The sequence below is a fragment of the Zootoca vivipara genome, chromosome 2, assembly GCF_965207765.1.
Source record: "Zootoca vivipara chromosome 2, rZooViv2.hap1.1, whole genome shotgun sequence".
Classification (NCBI taxonomy): domain Eukaryota; kingdom Metazoa; phylum Chordata; class Lepidosauria; order Squamata; family Lacertidae; genus Zootoca; species Zootoca vivipara.
In genome coordinates this window covers 96,685,978-96,702,213 of record NC_142584.1, presented here as the reverse complement: position 1 = coordinate 96,702,213, position 16,236 = coordinate 96,685,978, and the positions used below count along the sequence as shown (strand labels likewise).

The window sequence follows — 16,236 nt, the reverse complement described above, 5'->3', positions numbered from 1 at the left end:
AGGATTTCAAAAGGGAATCTCTTTCCAGCCCTGCCTACTTGGAGATGCTAGGGACATGGGTGGTGCTGTGGTCTAAACCACTGAGCCTCTTGGACTTGCTGATCAGAAGGTCAGGGGTTTGAATCCTCACGATGGGGTGAGCTCCCACTGCCCTGTCCCAGCTCCTGCCAACCTAGCAGTTTGAAAGCATGCCAGTGAAAGTAGATTGATAGGTACCACTGTGGTGGGAATGTCACGTTGTTCCGTTACACCAGAAATGGTTTAGTCATGCTGGCCACATGACCCAGAAAGCTGTCTGTGAACAAACACTGGCTCCCTGGGCCTGAAAGCGAGATGAGCGCCACAACCCCATAGTCGCCTTTGACTGGATTTAACCATCCAGGGGTCCTTTGTCTTTTTACCTTTACCTGCTAGGGATTGAACCTGGGACCTTCTGCATACCACAAGCAAGTACCGGTACTCTCCCACTGAACATAGCTTACTCACTCGCTTGCTACCTTGATGCTTTGTCACTAGGGGTTCAGACACACTATCTGTCAGGGTTCATGAAAATTGTGTGTGTTTCTTTGTGTGTAGGTAGGTAGAATTTTGTATAGGAGCACGTAAGGTTTGTAGAAGGAACAAGTGAACCCCACTGAAGCACAGGTGCATCTTTAGAGCAAAATGCCTTATGATTCTGCACTCCAAGGGGACAAAGCAAGACCAAAGAGAGAGGCTTACAGGCAAACCTAAGAAAAAGTAGGCATGGGATTATACTACCAGAGAACTTCCACCTCCTGTTTTGCTCACAATAAAACAGCCCAAAACACAGGCTGCCATTAACTGCAAGCTACAAAAGACATCTCATCAGGACGCCACGCTCCTCTGCTTCAGAAACCAGAGCAGAGTCAAAGACTCCATTGTGCGGCAAACAGAGGCATACATTTGCCCGTTCTTAATTGCAGCAAATAAAGTGAAAAATTGCTAGTTCTGTTAATCTGCATTGCCTAAAGAAAATGATTTCTATTCACCCAGCAATGACTGGCAAGCAGGATGAGGAACTTGGGGAGGGGGGAGGTGTTGGGGTTATCAGCAAAGCTAATAAAGGAATGCCCATTCAGAAACCTCCCTACTGCATGCCCATTCAGTTTGCAAAGCATACAGCAACCTGAATCTGTTGCAGCTCTGCTCCAAAAGGTAAAGCACAATGCTGATAATATCTGTCAGAAGGCTGCTTTCCACCATGAAGCTCTAAATAAAAAGAAATTTGCCGGATTACCCACTATTGCATCGTAAATAGTGACACAGTTCAGGAGGGTAAAAGGGGAGGGGAGAGGAGCTGAACCATTTTGGTTTTACCGTAATTGTGCAGAAGCTGCAATGTTAACTACTGTACTGTACCCCCAAAGCTAATAGACAGGACGTCTGATCCTTATGTTAAAAACAAACCAAGATATCCAAATCAACAACCAACAAGAGCAAAATGAAGCCACTACTTTCCAAATAAATTTATTGCACAAAGCATAGTTTAATCGTAACAACACTTGGACAACACTGGCAAGTCAAAGTAAAGCTATTGTCTTGAGTTAGAACTGTGGCCCCAGCCAAACTTTTCTCCAATCACTGAGTAGGGACTTCTGTGAAAGTGAAACCGCAAAGCAATCAATCATTATTACCCTTTTCAAGAGCAGGCACTGTACTTACTAGGAGTGTTTATTCATGTTTCTGGGAGCGACTATCTCTCTCTCTTTCTGGTCTTAGTTAGCTATTAATACAGAAAGATCTCGCCTGAGCCCCCCCTCCCCTCCGTGCAAAAACAAACAAACGAGTGGAATGAAAAAAACTCACAAAATAAGTTTGATTAAAATTCACAACACTTATGGGGGGGGAGGTATTTGTAAACAAGATTAGTGAAAACAGCTTGCTGAAGTTTTACAACTATAAATATACTTTCTTGTTGCGTTCTCAGCTTGACTGGCAGCTGTGACAATCTTCACAGGCCCTTCTCTCTAGCTGTTCTCATCTCTGCAGGCCTGGCAACTAGTGACAAAGTTGCTTCAGTGGTGGTTTCCTAGCTATGGAACTCCCTCCCACTGGAGTCCTTCCTATTACCAACAGCATCAGACGAAGGCAGCCAAGTTCACCATAGCTTTTTGCAGAGGATTTATGACTCGAGCTGTAATTTTTAGGAGCTTAGTTTGTGTTAGCATTGCTGTTAGCAACTGGCACTGTTTTGATTTGCTTTTCCAATACAGATTGCATCCATTTAAGGTGAGAGTCCCTGAAATTTCTGACACCTGCACCTTTAACATGGTGCTTTTTATTCTTATTGGAAACACCTTATAATTCACCCTTCTCTGAGGCATCCAGGTAAGAGCTTATGGACACTTTGATAGAGAAATGGCTAACCTTTTTAGCTCCGAGGGCTGCATTGCCTTGAATCAAATCCTCTGGGGGCCGCATGCCAAAGCTTCTGCCAAGGACAGGATATCAGATAAAGGCCCATATATTACCAAGGAAGTGGCTGACTTTTTTTATATAAAAAATGTTATGCACTTAAAAGCACAGTTGATTGCCAGCATTAACTAAACTGGAAATGCAGCACTTTTTGTTGCTTTTCTTCCTTATTATTTGTGTTCTATTATTTCAACCTGAACAGATCTTACGGCCGTAATAAAAGATGGGCTGGCTGTGACTGACTTGCTCTTTGTCGCTGCGTTCTCATGGCTTCATCCTTTTGCTTTGACTTCTCTCAGCTTGTTAGCCTGTCACTTTGCGGCAGAAATACTTTAAATCAATAAGTACCGCTTGATGACTTGACTTTGTTTGTTTATGTGTGCCAAATGCAGGCAATTTCTCATTTGGAGAGTGTCACTTTTTCTATTTATTTAAGACTTCCTACCCCAATATCTTTAGCCAAAAAAGGCAACCAGGGCAGCTTACAAAGATTAGCAGGAAGGCAGTCTCGGCCTACACTCTAAAAGACACAAACACGGAGGGGAAAAAGGAAGAAGAGGAAGGTGAGAAAGCAAGCTCAGGGGTCCGTTCTTAAAGCAGCCATGCTTATAATGACCGGCTAGGGTGGAAACAGATCAGATACTGTAATGCAAGAGCAGCCACTAAGCAACAGGTTCAGAGATGGCCAAAGGCAGCTGGTCTCTCAACCAAGGAAACAGAATAGGCCCGATTTTCATCTCTCCCTCTATTCTGCAACCTAATCCAGGCTTTGTTGTGGTGTATGATGTTGAAATTTAAAAGGCTTTAATAGGACTCCTGTGGGCCTGCGGCGATGTTGTCCAATGCCTCATGGTGAGCCATAAACCACAGCTTACCACGGACAAGGCACTGCGTACTTGCATGCTGCCAAATCACTCCCTATTCCGTCTCTGGAGTCAGAAGCGATAACCACAAGGCTGGCCTTGCTTTGGGACGTGAACCAGCACTGGCAGTTTGTTTCCCCCCAAAACAAACCATGAGCAGTAAACCAAGGACAAACCATGGCATACTGGTTGTGGGCTTGTTTTGTCAGAATCAAACCATGAGGTTCACAAGCCATGGTGAGCCCAAGCTCTTGGATTTGTTGCTCTTGCTTCCAAATACATGGGCATAGCGGTCGTTGAGTACCGAGGAGAAATGAGACAAAAAGTACCTGCTGCAGATATGGCAAGATTTAAAACTCTACTTTGCTCCTCTTCATGGCGATCCACACCATGAAGGTCTCATCTACTTACCTAACCATCTGACTATTTCGACCCCGCTTGAGAACCCCAGGAGGGGGTACCCAGAGTGGACAATAACAGATGAAGCCAATAATTAAAAACATAAACTAAATGTTAGCAACTAATGCAGACCAATGCAGAAGAAGTAACTTTAAACATCACAGGCAGGGTGCACAGTGCCTGTATCAGTGAAAGCTAGCTTAAATTAACACCAAAGATAGCACTACGCTAGTGTATACTTCAGTACCAATATAGACAGGCCTGAACTCCAGCATAGCCCTGGGCCCCATTTGCACTATTCATTTATAGCAGCATCATTCCACTGTAAACTGTCATGGCTTTCCGCAAAGAATCCTGGGAAGTGTGGTTTGTTAAAGGTGCCGAGAGAGTTGTTAGGAGACTCCTACTCCCCTCACAGAACTACGATTCCCAGAAGTTGCTGGGAAGGAGGATTAACCATTAGAGACCACTTTGGAAACTGTAGCTCTATGAGAAGGGAGTAGGGGCCTCCTAAGGAATCTCAGCATCCTTAATAAACAGCACTACCCAGAGTTCTTCTTTGGCGGGAAGCCATGACGGTTTAAAGGGGCATGATACCGCTTTAAATGTACAATGCAGATGGGGCCCTGGTTTGTAAACTCTCTCCTTCCCACCCCCATCCAGGCAGGCCACAAACAATTAGTCCCTGTTGCATTTGTGGTACAGATTGGCCATTCATTACTTATATTGAAAACCACATACCATAATAAACGGCACATGGGGAGGTACAAGGTTTTAATCCCAGTCTTAAAAAAGAAGACATCATGACAAAGTCTTGTTTTTCTTCTGGTTTTGTTTTTTTTCATTCCCTCTCCTTAAAAACACACACACACACTCTCTCTCTCTCTGCAATTATGAACAGGACTTTGATGACCAAACATGTTTGTTGTGATTTTCTTTTATTAAGAAACGAAACCCTAATACTGGCAGTCTTAAATGGAGGTGTACAGCTTCTACAACCATATACCTTGTCTCCTTTTCAGAAACCGATGCCCAATAATGTAGTCACAGTTGTGGTGGGTTTTTATTACTAATAAAGCACCAGGCAACTTAAAGGATCCTGAGAATTGGCAATTGTAAGGAACCTTACTAATTTCACCCCCCCATGGTCCCCCAGAAAGCCTTGGATAAAAAAAACCTGCTAGAAGTAGAAAGCTCCATGAAGAGATAAGAGTTACACTAGGGGGAAATAATTCTCAATATGTATACAGTACTAATAAATTTTGAGCTTTCTGTTCTTTACCTTCTAAAGGGTCCTGGAACTACCAATCTGACTTTTTCCCAGTTGCTGTTTTTCCAAAGGGGATTAATATATTTCCATTTACTCATTTATCCTTAGGGGGGCTTTTCGTCATATATCTTATGTTTATGAGCCTATCTGAAATATAATGAACAACGTCTGCATTAATCAACTTCATTCTTTGCATTCTGGGAGTAAAGTAACATAGATAGATGATAGATAGATGATAGAGATAGATAGATAGATAGATAGATAGATAGATAGATAGATAGATAGATAGATAGATAGACAGACAGACAGACAGACAGACAGACAGACAGACAGACAGACAGACAGATATATCAACTTATGCTGGCAAACAAGTACTATATGCCCCTTCCTAGACATGGATAGCTTGTCTGTCACAACTCATGCATTAGTAACCTAATGACTGGACTACTGTAACACAATGTAGGTAGGGCTTCCCTCATGACTGTTCCAGAAGGCTGAGACCAGGTTGCTGAGTGGAGATTACTCTTGAGCTGGAACTACACTGGCTGCTAATTATCTACTAGGCCACGTTCAAGGTCTTGTTATTGACAGAGCCCTGAGCAACGTGAGACCAAGGGATCTGAAAGCCCACCTCCCCATATTCAGACCTGCTCAACCACTCATGGACGATCCGGGGGAGGGGGGGGGGAGTCTGTTGGTGGTTTTATGCCCTATAAACTATTGTAGGGCGGTGACCAAGAAATAGGAGTTTTCCATGGTCCCCCTCGCAGTTGGAAACACCCTTTCCTCCCCAGTTCATGAAACTTTTATCTGTTTTAGGTGCTGCCTGAAAACGTATATATTTTGCTGAACCCTAAAGTTGGTTTTCAGTACCTCTGTTGCTGCAGGATACCTGGCTATGTTATGTTTCATTATATATTACACAGATACTTAACAGCCAGATTTCTTTACCCTTTGATCACTGCTGTTCAGACCAATTGTTTTGTGGAATTATCGCTTCCCACGCCTTTTAAAAAAGAGTAGCAATGCCACCGTACACAAAACCAGCATAAGTTAGCTGCATAGGCTACTGGGAAAAAACCATGAGATGAGCTTGTGTACTCATCTCTGTAGTCATATCTCATGTAACACAATGAAAAACTTGCCACCTTGAAAGGCAAGTTTTCCAGAATCACAATCTTCCCCTTTTATTACCAGCTATTTAACATTTCATTTTAGCCCAAACTAATTTGTAGCGAATTTTGTGCCTTTGCTTCCTTCAAAGTACTGTGTTAAAAAAAATAAATCCTGGCAGCACATCAGCATAAGATAAATCAAGTTGAAACAGGATCCATTTAGCAGATCAGAAGTTGAATACTGGCTTGGAAACCTAAAAAGGAATGCAAGGGCTTCCCCTCTTCCCCAGCCCTTTCTATATTGAGTCATCCATTTATTTTAAAAATGTCAAACCTGATATATAGCAATATAGATACACCTAGATATACCTTGAGGGATCTCGACACCTGTGTGGGGGTGTACATATCGCAAGCATAAATTAGTTAACAGATCGTTTGTCATTGCAGCTGTTCTCTGATATCTGATCAGGACTGGGAAGTTTAACATAAGTATTAAAAAATCAGCAGGATGTTAGACCCCAGATTTCATGGGAGATAGCCACAGCAGCACAAAATTTTAATACTGTGTGGGAAGATAATATAGGAATTCTAGTCTGGATCTGTTTTTAGGAGTCCCTTGGAACACACGTCTCACTTTCAACACAGGTGATATATACCTATACAACGAAATGTGAAGCTAGACATGAGAAATGGGGTGGGTGGGTGGGAAAGAAATGCACATGGTGGTTTCTCAACTAACCACGTAGGTTGTATCCAACGTGACTCATGCTTGGAGAAGACCCACTGAAATTAACAGACACGGCTAGTATAATTTCAGTGGGCCTACTCTAAGCAGAACTTAGTTGGATACAACCCTAAGTCTCCAGAATGACAAAGGGTGCTCACAACAGTTCAAAACCACACAATGGAGCTATGCCTACAGTCCCCTTTGGTACACCACGTTTTGAACATGGGAAGGGCTGCAGCTCAGTGGTCAATCACCTTCCACACAGAAGGTCCTAGATTTGAACCCTGGCATCTCCAGGTGGGACTGGGGAAGACTCCCGCCTGAAACCCTGCTGTGCAGGTAACACTGGTCTAGATGAACCATTGCCTAAGTTCCCAAATGAACAGGACCTCAAATGGTCCAGATTGCAATGCAGGTAGAACAGCTAGCTTATGGGGCTGCCCAACCTTGTTCTCATGAAAGAAATCCGTGCTGCTCAAAAAACCTGCCCACATTTTCAGGCAACTGGGAAACCACAATGGCAAATTCGAATCTTTATTTGAGAGCAACTAGCAGCCAGTGCTATAACAATAAAAAAATTATGGGGCCTCCTTTTCAAGTTCCTTCATTCATATGAAGCCAATGGAGAACCCAATTCCATCAAGCATGAGAACTGTCTTGTATGTCTCTCGAGCTGCAATTTGGAGCTGCAAAAGCTGATCTGCACATAACACGGAATGAGATGGAAGGACTCTGGAGGCAGATCTGTAAACTTACATTATTTCGTATTTCAACTAGAGTGACATATTTTTGAAAGCTCTGTCATCTCCAAGCATCCACAGGTTCACTTTCCAGTAACCCCGCTGCACCTCAGTGAGGACAACCAGCAACCATACAGACCCTTAACCCGCAGGTCTTATTTCCACTGCATTTTTCAAGCAGCTAAGAAGCAGCAGGTTTTCCTTTTAAGCAGCGGAAGACTTCTACCTTTACTTACCTTCTACGTATCCTGCACAGGGAAGGGTTTGGTGGCAATCATAAATAATGGGTTGTATGCAGTGCTTTTTCCCCCCTTAAAAATGTTTAGGGGTACTCTCGTTTTGACTCAAGAAAATCACCATTTTATAGTTCAAATTGGGGAAAATAAATACAGTAAATGGACAAAAGTACAAAGATGCTTAGGGGTGCGTCCCCCCAGGAAAAAAAGCACTGGTTGTATGTATCCAATGAAGTTGTTCTGTTAGCGCAAGGACATCTGCCTGCGCAACAGGACTTCCTCACCTTGCAACTCCCCCACTCCCAAATAAATCTGTTCTGGGGGGTTCCCACTTCTGTCTGGAATTGGAGGGGCAATAGAGGAGAAGAAGTCCTTTTGTGCAAGCAGAAGTCCTTGCGCTAACAGGATGACCTCATCAGCTACAATCCAATATCTGGCTACCAACACAAGGAGGTTTCTTATGATGACCTATATTGACATTTCATTTCCAGCTTGCTACGTATGGCAAATCTATGAAAAATAAAACCTATTAGTTTTTACTTTGTTTCTAGCTTTTTTACCTTCTCTTTAGGAGCTTTTGCCTTGCAAGGTCTCTGAAACTGATGTTTTTTTTCAGCAGTTTGTACAGAAACAAGCCCTTCGAGAGGACACTTAAGCTGAGACGCATTGGGCTAATTTATCAATAAACATTCATCCTTTCCAGCATGTTTCAGATATATTTAAATGAAACAGAGAAATGTATTACTAGCAACTTTAGACATTTTAATTTTTAAAAAAGCAAAAAACCTATCCAAGTATATGGCTCATTTTAACAGTCCTCTGGAGAACTATGATTGCGACAGAGGGAACGCTTACTTAACGTCAGAGTCTTTTCAAATTAATATCCAGAAGGAAAACACAAGCGCCTTGGCGACAAAAGTGATGTAACCAACTCATTAAGCAAATATGCACACAATGGTAACTTGGCACCCAAACATTACATGCAAAACAACTTCACATGTCAGGTGCCATAAACACCACAGCCTAGCAGGCGTTTAAGAGCAATCTATAAGAGATGGATGGTCCCATTTAGTTATACACCAATTTGTTGACATGATGTAGGAATCACAGCTTTACCTCCTCCTTTGGAAAGTGGACACTGATTTAACTCTTAATGCCTTCCTGATTTCAGCACACACAACACAACCTTCTGCCACATCCCTAGACTCTGAAAGATGACGTCTTCCAGCCACCCTCCTTCACCTTCCACCCAGCATTAGAAACTCAGATGTATAAGCTAGGTGCCAAATGGCTCCTTTAACCTAGGTTATAGTCACCAAAATGTTACTTGCCATTTTGGGGTAAGATAGCTCTAAAGTCCTCTTTTTCAAACGATGGACTGACTGTGATTGGTTAAACATCTAGCTAGTTCAGAGGAAAACCTTGAGCTAGGTTAAGAGCTTTGAGAACTTAAAGAAGAAAAGGTTCAGGTAGGTAGCCGTGTTGGTCTGACGCAGTCGAAATAAAAAAATTGTCCCGTAGGACCTTATAGACCAGGGGTCAGCAAGGTTTACCTTTCCTCGGCCAGTTCACTCCAGCAAAGGTTCCTCCATGGGCTGGACTGCACGCCCACCCACAATTTCTGGTGCCATGGAAGCAAGTCCCCATGTCGCGCTGCGCCAATTTAGCGCAGCGCACCGGGACTCGCCAAACGGGCGGCTCGTGGGCCGGTTAAACAACCCCCGTGGGGCGCTTGTGGCCCATGGGCCTTAGGTTGCCTACCCCTGTTATAGACCAACTAAGTTTGTTCTGGGTAAACTTTTGTGTGCATGTACACTTCTTCAGGTATCTGATCCAGGGACATATATACTAGCCCAGGCATCCCTAAACTGCAGCCCTCCCATGATCACTAGCTAACAGGGCCAGTGGTCGGGGAAGATGGGAATTGCAGTACAAAACGTCTGGAGGGCTGAAGTTCGGGGATACCTGTACTAGCCTATTCCTACTCTTTTTCTTAATGGTGACTGCTCCTGCTCAAGCTGCACAGAAAAAGCAATTTGGTTCCAGAAAATTCATTCCAATTGTGCAGATAAAACATAACTGATAGAATTCTACAGGATGGGGTATTAGTGTATGAAAACAGTAAAGATCCAATGAACACCAGCTAGTGGAGATGGCAGGTGCCATTCTAGCACCCAGGCATGTTCACTTGGTCAAAAGTGGTTGAAAGCCAGGTTCAAAATGCACCTGGCTAATTTTGAACACTTCTCCCACCACACTGGCACCCAAACCCCAATCCTCTAAGTCAGTGGTCCTCAAACTTGGGCCTCCAGATGTTTATGGCCTACAACTCCCATGATCCCTAGCTAGCAGTACCAGTGGTCAGGGATGATGGGAATTGTAGTCTCAAAACATCTGGAGGCCCAAGGTTGAGAACCACTGCTCTAAGTGACTGGTGGACGAATGTGTGGCTGTAGCTCCTGAGAGAAGCAGAGGCAAATGGCAGTTCAGACACTTCCCTCTGCTTTCCATGGTGGAAGAAAGGGGCAAAAGCTTGCCATTCCACCCTGCAAAGATTGTCACTGCTTGGGAATAAGTGTCTGATCTGGGCCCCAACTGAAAAACGTCCAGGTTCCAGCGTTTAAATGCTCTCAAAATATGAACTTTTGAGAGGTGACTCATTTCAAAGTTCACCCTTGACATCTCTAGGTGAGCCATCTGTTTGAGCGCTACTCTCAGTCAGAAGGAGAAAAGCACAAAGCAGCGAGCAACTCATACATTTATCTATATGGAACAGCCTCCTCCAAAGTGGGGACTTTGTGCTCCCAAGAGCTTTTGGAGTGTTTGTTTTCTACAGCACATGGTTTGGAAATGACCAATTTAATCAGTATACGCAATGTGTGGCAAATCAATTGCAAGCTGGAAATGAAATGTCAATATAGGTCCCTATGATGCTCCTGCTATTGTGAACTGCTTTATCATATACGAACAGGAGCGTTGTTTCGCTTTTTTAACTGTCTTCAAATTTAGAAGGCTGTTTCTCGCGGCGACGCACGCTGACATTTCATTCCCAGCTTGCTTTGTGTGGCAAATCTAAAGCGCACCTTGCGCTGCACATCTGTGCCACAGCAAGCAGGAAAAAAAGGAACTGACCCTACCATTCAACTCTAGCTGGCCAGGCTGCTAACCAAAAACTTTAAATGTGCGCCAACTGCAAGCAAGCCCATTTACTCTACATTTGCAAGCCCGTTTACTTGACAAGCCCTTGCAAGGGTATTTAAGCCTCACTCCCCGAAGTCAACATTACAGCAAGGGGGGTGGGACTTTGGAAATCAAAACTAAGGGTGCATTTCAAGAAGCCAGCCAACCTCTGGGATGATGCTGAGAAGACTTCACAGTACTGTATACAAGAGCATTTTGCAGTTGTTCTCCAGGCTTGCAGAAGGCAGCCCACAAGGTGGGAAGAGAAGCAGGTGCCGTTGGTCCTGCTGAGGATGTTTATTAATATATATTTTCCTTTCCCACCCACCCGCATCCTCACCAGAGCAACCAGCCCAGCACCAAGGGCATGCAGCACACAGTTCCTGGCTATTTGGAACGAAAGCTACAGGCCCATTTCCTAGCAAATCCCAAGCAACACCTCTAGTAGCTCCAGCTCCTGCCAAGGCAGGAACAACAGGTTTCCAATTGCAATTAGTTATCTCAGCCCAGTTGCCCATATCTCAACTGTCGGGCATTCAGGAATCTATCAGCGTCCCCCGCTTGACCGCCTCCTCCCTGCACTCCCTGGGCCTCGCTTCTTGCCTCCATGAAGCTCAGACAGACAGCAGGCCCTTCACACCTCCCTACTGTAAAGCTGTCCAGAGCAATTACCCTACTTCAGCGCAGATAGGCCTGAGAACACACAGCAGTCTAATTTATAGCCGGTGCAGCCACAACAGGAACAGCAGGCTGGCCCCGGGGGCAGAGGTGGTGGGGAGGGGGGACACAAAAGCTGCCGGAGAAGTGTGGCAATGTGGAGAAGACACAGAGGCCTGCAGAGCCTTGCTTGCTGAGCTGAAAGAGAGCAAGGCGTGCAAAGGAAGGTCCCTCCTCTGACTGTCGATTTCTCCCCCAACGCTCCCAGCCCCACGGTTACTCTGGCATGTTCCCAAAAACGGCGTAGTGACTTTAGGGTGTCGCCACAGAACCGATTCCCAACAGTCTTGGGGCACCGTAAAGACCAACGGGCGCATTACAAAACGAAAGCTTTTCGTCAACCACCACCCACTTCCCTCAGACTTCCCTCTGACAAAGTGGGCTTGATTCCAGGAAAACTTGCACCACAACAAAATCCGTCAAGTATTTAAAGGCGCCTCAAGGATCTTTGCCGTTATTGCTGCAAGAGAGTATTGTGACTAGCCCTCTGGAGATTCCTAGCAACTGTGCAGAGTTTGAGCAGGGAGGAAATAAGATTCCTCGCCTAACACCCGCACCTCTAGGCCACTTCACACATTAAAGATGCACACCTGGGTTGTTTTAAGTGTCATCCTGAAAGTGTATACTTGGGCACAAACCCAGTTTGGCTTAACGTGTGAATTGGACCAGAGTTTTCGACAGTTTCTCAACTTCAGTGCAGGATCTTCACCTATGTGGAGTCAAAGATGCGAATTCTGCCATTCTGAAGGCTAATTTCTGCAAGTTTACTGCACCTCAGAATATATGGTGCAAATGAAGCAATTCCTTCATAATTTGAACGATTATATAGTCATCTGTAGGCAGGTGTTACTTCCCATTTAAAAACAGAAGGAAGAACAGGTTGGACTCACAGGAAGCTGGAAAGGGCGAAAGAGCAGGCACTTGTGGTTTAGGAACAGTTCAATTTAAGAACGATTTGGTTTACAAACTCCGCGAAACCGGAAATAGTGTCTTGGTTTGAGAACTTTACCTCAGTCTAAGAACGGAATCCGAACGATGGAAGGGCACCAGCAGCGGGAGACCTCATTAGGGAGAGCGTGCCTCAGTATAAGAACGGTTTTGGTTTAAGAACGGAATTTCGGAACGGATTAAGTTCGTAAACCGAGGTACCACTGTATAATGTAGCAGAGGAAGGTTTGCAGAACAAACATGCAAACCTGTCTCTCTAGTCAGCAGAGCAGGAATGGGGAACTCGGGCGTCTGAAACACCATTCCCAGCATCCCCAGCCAGCATGGCCAATGGCAAATGGTGATGGAAATCGCAGTCCAAAACATCAGGAAGGCCACAAGTTTCCCATCCCTGCATTAACATCTCTTTCCAAAAGATCCCATTGCATTTGACATATTAAGAAAGCATACATTTCACAGAGAGTGGGCTCTTAGGAATCCTGCGGACAAATTGGCTTCCATACCGAAAGCCAAACTGATTGTGCGATAGCACAACCCACACAGTAGAAAATTAAGGTTTGACGGACACTGGCAATCTTTCAATCCACACCTCCTGTAGACTCAACCATTTATTCATCAATTTAAAGAATTTCCATGCCACTCTTGAGCGAAAGAAAGGCTCCCAGGTTGGTGGCTTACAAGATAGGCAGGCGTAGAATCTATAAAAGATACAGCACGAAAGGAAGAGTGGACTGAGAGGGAGGAGGATATATGCAAACTCAAGTGCAAGATCTTCCAGTGACTAGCTGGGGAAGAAAAACCAAGGAAGAGGAGAAGTAAGAAGCTGCTGGGCTCTCAGCGGTGCTGGTGGAAGTGGCTCTGCATCCCTTCTCTTCTGCCTTCTGCTGCAGCCTGATATAATGGCGGGTGCCAGGTGACAACAAATGGGACACGTTCAGCTGACAGTTGTTCAACACCGTCAAGTTAAGACTGGTCGTTCAGTGAGCATCCTAACAGAAAAATAATCACAATTCGAAAATTGCCTCATTTCTCATCTTGATTTGCATTGGCCATTTTTAATGCAAAGCCACAGTAGGCAGATTCAGATGTTATGTGAATTCAGACACTGTCACTGAATTCTCACATCTGCAATCACATCTCTTATACATTACCACAAAAGAAAATGCCAAATAGCTTATGAAAGGCTATCGGACATGGAAACCCTTATCCTCAACTCCAGAGCACAGAGATTTTTCAAGACTTTGAAACAGGAAATCTCTATGGGAGGGTGAGAAAGGAATCAACCTGAGCCTTTTGAAGTCCAAGAAGAATTCCCTCCACTTTTTGGGGAGGGTGGGGGGTGGGGCGTGGGAGACACCAACACCACCATTTCTTCATGGCAGCTTAAGAAGAATATTTGTTAAAAAGTATGTGTTACCCAGTCAGAAATCGAAGTTCACGTATTTAGGAGAGAAGTTATGTCCATATTGGGTAACAGACACCGCAGCTCTATTACATAAAGGGATTTATATTAAGCCATTTTGTAGATATTCCAGGCTGATTCTGGTCTACCTGATATTTCCAGACAAGCCTCTGAAGACAGAAAAGAATCCTGTCTGCATATTACAGCTGCACAGTAAAAATACTTCAAGGTGATCCAAACCAGATGTACCATTTATGTACCAGGTAGAGAGGCCTGTGCATGTTTTTTTGTGTTACACACACACACAATACTATGGCCTCCTAGGCCCGATGCGGCACTGAAAGGATTTGCACCCAGGTTTAGATCTCAGGTACACAATAAATTGCCACTGGGTCTCAATAGAACTGTCTACCGGCACAGTTTGGCTCCGAGGCATCAAAGAGGGCTGTGTCACTCCACTTGTGCAATAAACTCCTTTCACCAAGATCACTTCACACTTTGCAGAGTGCAAAGTTCGCCACACTGATATTGTTGGCTCTCCCCCTTGCTGGCTCCTGGCAACCACCGCCTCTGCTTGGCTGTTCATTAATGCGCAATCCGTACATTAAAGGCTTTGCTCTGTGGTTCTAGACCAGGCGATGTGTGCGAGTGTTTTAATGGGTTATCCCCACTGGTGGTGGTTCCGTGTGAGACAAAGAACACTTTTTTCCCTGGCTTTATTGCGAGAAGCAATCTCATAAAAATCATGGGCACCAGCACATACCATTTAAACCAGCAAACTCGCAAAGATCTCACCCGGAATTTCAATCTCCAACCTCAACTCTGAGAAAAGATTTTTCAGCACAGTCTGCAGTGATGTGCCACGTCCCATGCTGCTCTTGCCCACTTTGACAGGAGATTTACATTTCTTTAAAACCATTTACACCCATGTAATGCCGTGACATTTGTTACACTACCTATTGGGAACAGGGTCCATAGATGAAAGCAGAAAAGGCAGAAGATCTCTCTTTCAGTTCAGTCTCACAAGCAGGAAAATTATGAAACAACTCGTCCACCAGTCCAGAAAACCCCAAAGAACCACAGGCATACTGAGGCTATTTCCCACTTGAAAAGCGATCCGTATTCCATTACACCTTGAGATCAGCAAGTGGTGTTTTTCAAAGGTTGGTACTGATAACCAAAGAGCCATAAATTTTCCAGCAATAAAACAGGAGCTCCACAAGGACATTATGGCCTACTGAAGTTGAGTAAGGCTATACTGTACCAGTGTTTTCTCGATCCCCACGAAGAACCTGCTGTATTTTGGGGGGTGGGGGTGGAGACCGACTGGCATACATGAAACATCAAACTATACATAGATTCTCAAGTCTTGGTGGGCAAACAGAAATTTACACTACAGCACTTTTAAAGAAATGTACAGTGGTACCTCGCAAGACGAATGCCCTGCAAGACGAATTTTTCGCAAGATGAATGCATTATGCGATCTGATGGTGACTTGCAAGACGAATTCATTTTGCGAAAAATTCATCTTGCGAATCGCGGTTTCCCATAGGAATGCATTGAAATTTAAATAATGTGTTTTTATGGGTAAAAAAAGAAATTTCAATGCATTCCTATGGGAAACCGCGAACTTTTCGCAAAACGAATTGACTCGTGGAACGAATTAAATTCGTCTTGCGAGGCACCACTGTATTGTAAAGGGGGAGGAATAATAAAGGGAGCTTTTGACTCATTTGACCCATTTACGCTTTGCATGTTCAGAGCATTCTACATACATTCATATACAGCGTTTCAGTAGCTGCATACGGTAGGATGGAGTAGTCCTGTATTACAGAATGGGAGCAGAAGTGGATTTAGGGGAGCATGACTGGTTTGTCCACACTGGGCACCAAGCCAGAGAGCACTGCAGGGAGCGCTGCAACAATGACAAAAGATGGAAGGGGAGAGGCGAAGAGGCGCCAAATTTTGGTGTCGCACGAGGCACCACTGAAATTTTGAAGCCCAAAGTCCACCACCATTTTGGCTAAGGCAAAGACCACCCAGCCAGAGTTCACAGCACAAGTGTTCTCACAGAATGCACATCTTGACAGTTGCCCTGCTAGGAGTTTAGTTAGCCGGAGGATCCATTACAAACTCAGTCTGAAGCAGACTGTACAATTATTATTTTTAAGCCTTATGTTATTCTCACTCTGCTGAAAGCAAC

The 16,236-nt window shown here is 44.4% G+C and overlaps 1 protein-coding gene across 1 annotated transcript in view; it reads right to left on the bottom strand.

The window, feature by feature from the left end:
* Nucleotides 1–16,236, bottom strand: part of LRIG1 (leucine rich repeats and immunoglobulin like domains 1) — a 130,945-nt gene that overhangs the window by 79,700 nt on the left and 35,009 nt on the right. The window lies entirely within an intron of this gene.